The following is a 5533-nucleotide window of genomic DNA, read 5'->3' on the forward strand; positions in this document are numbered from 1 at the left end:
CCCTCCGGGCGCCCTCTGCTCGGGCGCCAGGTGAGGGCCGCCTCCTCGTAGGACGTTTTTCATCCTTAACTCCTGCCGTCTTTAACGGGCAGTTCTGTTCTGTTCTTTGGTGTCTTGCTTTACTTCGGGCTGCGTAAGGGGTTTCTGCGTGACGGTGCGGTTGAGCTTTGTGATCCAGCCCTTCGCGATCGCCTCTGTACTTGGTGGGTTTCCCAAGCCCTGCTCTAGGTGGTGGTGGGTATTCATGGACCATTTGTGTTCTTGACAAGCGTTTTAGGAGCTGAATGTTAGGCACCGTCCAGTCCATTGGTTTGTAGGTTCTTGAATAACGGGACATGTAATAGTGCAAATTAAATGAACCTACACTTTGCCTCGTTTTTAGGAAAAACATCTTCGAGTTATGTAAGGAGGATTTGGCTGTGTTAAAGAGACTCAATAAAACGCTTCAGAGCCCGTTTAGATCTTTTACTATTCAAGATGGCATTTAAGCTTATGCTTAAAGCCAAATGCTTACTGAAATCCTTAATTTCAAAGGCTGTTAAGACTTTAAGACTTGTCTTGAATAGCATGGCTTCTAGATGTAGTTAATTTTGTCTGGCCAAAGGTACCGTGTATATAGGGGCAGGTCTTGTAGTGCTTACTCCAGCTGACAGTAATTGAAGTTTTACCCGTTTGAGACTATGAAGAAAACAACTAAGCAGTAATAAACAATGGGGCTGAGTTTAATGTGTACACAAAATCTGCTCTCTGCCATGCTATCTGAACTTTGTCTTTATATGCAATTGACATGTCAGCCATCAGACAAAATTATGTCTTTTTCAAATATTGCTTCACAGCTGTTTATATGGTATTTATTGATTGATACATCAGCTAATGAGTCTTTGAAACTTTCATTTAGGGACTAGAACAAGGGAGGAAAAGAAAAGAAAACCTGGAGGTTTTCCTCAGTAATGCACTATATATGAAGTCCTGTGAAGCACAGAACATAGAAGATAAGTTGTTGATAACTGCTGCTATTTTTTGGCCACCTTACATCACTGTCTCTACATCTCTTACTCTCTGAATATCCCTGGGATGTCATCAAGAAAACCTCTGACCATTAACTTCTCTAGCTGATATATTGTAGGATCATCATTAAGTCCAGGAATGAAAATTCGATAAAAGTGAAATAAAACAAAAGAATGCATGCTTATCAAAGTCTGTTGAATAATGCTTTCGCACAGCAACATTGAAATCCGGTTCTTAGACATCAGGAAGGGCATTGTCTGTTTAACTTGGATGAAAAAATTTCAAACAAGCACCATGTGTCTCCTTATCTACTGGCCAATAACAGCAATTTTTATAGTGTTCCATGCAGCAACTTTTTATTTTCTTTTATTACTAACCTGGTCCTAGAAATACTGCTTTAAGCTATACCCTTTTTTTTAAATTATTATTATTTAATGGAGTACTAATGTTTTGAGGGTTTTTTTCCCAGATACTTGAGTTACTATTCATATTTCTAACCTTTCAGTGTACATATTTTGATTTTTCTTTTTTTTTTTTTTTTATGGGGTCTCTGTTGGGATTCCTCATCCTTTCTAATTAATTTAACAGCGTTTCAATACCAGTAGACAGTCACCTCTTTGCTAGAGGAGATACAGAAGACTGAAGCATTTTCTTCCTCCTAGTCACCTTGCACTATCCACAATCTCTCTCAAAACACTGTGTCTGTAGTAAGCAGCTCTTCACTTTCATGGGTCTCATATCCCTGATTTTATCCCAACTGTATGTATCAGGTCACAATGTGATAAGAGCTGCAAGAGAATGTTGGTTTATGATGAGCAGGGCATGACTAGCTACGCAATCTTCACTGGTAATTTCCTTCTCATTTACTCATCTCATTTTTTTCTGGACCAGTCATGTCCAAGCAAAAGAAAGGGAGAGTGGGGACTAAATCATTCTTCATGATTTTAAAATTTTGTATTTCATCCCCTGCTTCACAATGGATTTCCCAAATTAATAGAGTTCTATTCTAGTTGCAGAATTTTAAGTAATATAGCCAATGAGACCTGTCTCCTGATTTTTGTTTGAGACAGCAGGTGGCAATATAGGGTCAAGCATCTCTTCAAAAGTTTGGCTTTGTCATACAGAAAAACATCTTACAAGGACTGTAACACCTCCCCTCCCCCCTTTTTTTTTTGAAACAACAAGTTTCACAGTCCATTTGGATTTCTTTTATGTTAATATTTTATAAATAAAAATCAGTGTTTTGTTAGACAAGTGTGAAAACAGGTTCCTTCAAGAAGGTGATAGTAGTTGATCAAATGCTGCTCTCTGAAGCTGTAAATAAAACTAACTTTTAAATTATGTACCTGCCAATCTACTCTATAGCCTGCTCTTTTATCAAGATGTCCACAGAAAGGGTAAGGCTGTTTTTCTGTTCATAGTGAACCTTTCCTGAGGTGTCCAGGATGATACCAGTATTAAGATTGGAAAGTCTTAACACAAAGATGCAAATCAGAGTGGTTTCAGCACTTGAAAAAAAGCAGTTCTGTTCTATTTGTCTACAAGTTAAGACCATCTAGAAAACTTGTTCTACGCATACAGAACTGGAGGTTCTGGAATGGAATAGGGTTGAGGGGTACAATATGCAGGCTTCATAGATAATTAATCACAAGTCTGTTTCAAAAACCCACCCTAGTGTTAAAGAGCAATTCAGACTCTTAAAATCAGGTTGTTGGCTGTAGCATTATGGGGGAGAGGAATGCTTTCAAAGTGGCAGAATAAACCCATCCCCTGTATTTAATTCTGTTCTATATCTGATGCTGTTCGCAAATGAATATACATGAAGTGTTATGGAGAATTCATACATTACAGTAGATTACAGGAAGGCTATAACACAGTTTACTACTATATCACTATTTAGTTTTGATAGCTGCAGAAAATTGCTCACTTTTTTTGTTCAGGTCATACCAGTTCTACAGTAAATATTTAGAAAATCAGAAGTCAATCATGTGCCAATCACTGTGGTTTGGTAAAAGTGTGTGTATTTTTTTTGGTATCGTTAACAAAAAAGTTAGAATTGGGGAGGCTGGAACAAAGTCACGTCTCAGCCCTCTCTGAATTCGTACTTCATCCCTACTCCCGATTATGTTGGTGGTACACTGTTTTACTCCTTGTTTTAAGAACTGTTGCCTCCATGTATGGGAGCATTTGCATAACTTTTAGTCATCAAAATGACTGCTACCCTTTCTGACTTACAGGGAGAAATCAAAATTTTGGCCTTGTTGTATTTGAAGGTCTGGCTAAGAGTTATTAAACTTTAGATTTTTTTTAAACCATTTTTTAACCTAAATGTTATACTTTATTTGCACAAAATGTATGTCTAAGGGCAGCAGAGACTTGAGGATGAAAAGAGTAAGGCTTGGTTTGTCTAAATGCAGAAATCTAGTCATAATATATATATTCATGACATTAGGTGTCATTGGATGGACTATATTCTAACTTGCCATGCTTGCATATTATAATTAACTTTTGTAGTTTTATTTACTGATTCTTATCTGCAGAATTTAATATGAATATTAGAATCCAACTTAATGGGCATGATAGGAGTTGACAGGAAATATCTGAAGAAATCTAAAGATTATGTTTACTGTTACTGCATGTCCAAAAATACTATTTAAAGTGCCTATGCTTTTAGGAAGGGGAATAGAGGAAATAATACTTGTTTCTATAATGCAAGGACTGTTGGAGTGCTTGCAGGAAAAAAGTTGCCAGGCTCTATTTCATTTCCTGATAAATTAATCACCAGCATTTCTAAGTCCTTGACTTACCATTCCAGAGGACAGAATAAAAATGCTTTCAGGCTACATGTATCTCTCCTAAGGATCATGAAACACTATACAAAGCACTTCAATCACTCATTAATTAAACTTTCTAATAGCCCATATAAGCAAGGTAAGAGGATGAGATTTCAGTGGGAGGTAGGTGTTATGAAAGTCCCATCAGGTGTCTGTCTTGATCTCCAGACACATAAATACCATTAATATCTGCTCTTGAGTGACTTAAGAGAACATGTCCCATTGATTTTTCAATCACTTACATACTCATGAAAACCCCACTCAGAAATGTTATGCTTGTTTTCTAGGTGGGAAATGGATTGGTACAAAGATTAATTCCACATCGTTAGTGATAGCTTCTGGAAGCTAGAACAAAGGGGTTTTGGCCCAGGACTGGGTTTGTAAGTGCATTTACAATAGAAATGCAGCTGACAGAGTCCTCCGAGAATGCATTTCTCTGGGACTTACATATGGAATGTAGACAGATTTTTATTTGGCATTGGTGCTGCATGGGGGAGTATTTTTTAAATAGTTGAATATACTGTAAGTGTGGTTTGAGTCCATTAATCTCTGTTTTTTAACAATTTTTGAGGAAGGCATTACCAAACCTTTTCAGAATAACATAACTTTCATAGAAAGTGTGTCCTTCTACCATACAGTGATAGGCAGAAATCATCCTCCTTCCTCTTAATACTTGTGTATAGTTTCTCTGAGATATTCAGCCATTACAGATGTAGTAAAGTAAATCAGGAATGTCCTTAAGGTGTATTTAGCTTTTCTTAATGAAATTTAGTAGTTTGAATGACAGAAAAGCTGTGTGCACAGGTGAGCAAACAGCAAATCCCTGCCAAGTGCTCTACAGATGAGCATTGAAACAAAGATGACTGCTGAAGAACAGCAGCCCTCAAAGCATGAAGATGTCATGCCTGCTAGCTGACAGGTTCAAATCCATACTTAGTTTTAAGGTCTTCAGAAGCTAAATGGGAAGCCTAAACAGTTTTGGCCTTGCGTCCAATATATTCTAGGGGATGTAAATGAAAGGTTTTAGACTTGGTTTTTTGATTGCTTCCTGCAAAAGCAGAACGATGAAGAGTAACTATCACCTTTATGCAATCAAATGCCAGCATGAGATGGTGTTAATCTTTAGCTGCCGTACTTGACGATGAATGAAATGAACATATGAACTGTATGGCAAATAAACTGACTGTTGAAATCAAACAAAATTTTTCTTCCAAGAATTTCAGTTACTTTTTGGCACTCCGATTGATACAGGACTGCATGTTCTGATTTTAAAATAGTATTCCAAACAGGAGCTTACGTGGTGTCCGTAAATTAGAGTTTTTATCTGATATCATAGATTTCTACACCCTAAGAATTTTTTAAATGCTAGAATATTTCTAAAATATATTCCTGTGTATCAGAGGAATGCAGTTCCTGAAACCTGCCTTTGTGGCCAAGAAACGTGCAGACCATACATACCATACTTTTGTTCTCAGTGTGGGGTATTACCTTCCTTCAGATTTATAGATTTAAATGATAGTTATGCTTGAGGTTGTGTTAATAGACATTGTCTTTGTATAACTTGTTACCTTGCACTGACTGTTATGTGGAAGATTGATACTTCTATGTTCTGAAATATACACAGTTTAGACCACAAAGAAGCACATAAAGAATGTAAAGAAAGTATGATCTTATTGCATATGTATTACTGA

Source organism: Egretta garzetta, unplaced genomic scaffold (genome assembly GCF_000687185.1).
Source record: "Egretta garzetta isolate BGI_Z169 unplaced genomic scaffold, ASM68718v1 scaffold215, whole genome shotgun sequence".
In the NCBI taxonomy this organism is placed as follows: Eukaryota; Metazoa; Chordata; class Aves; order Pelecaniformes; family Ardeidae; genus Egretta; species Egretta garzetta.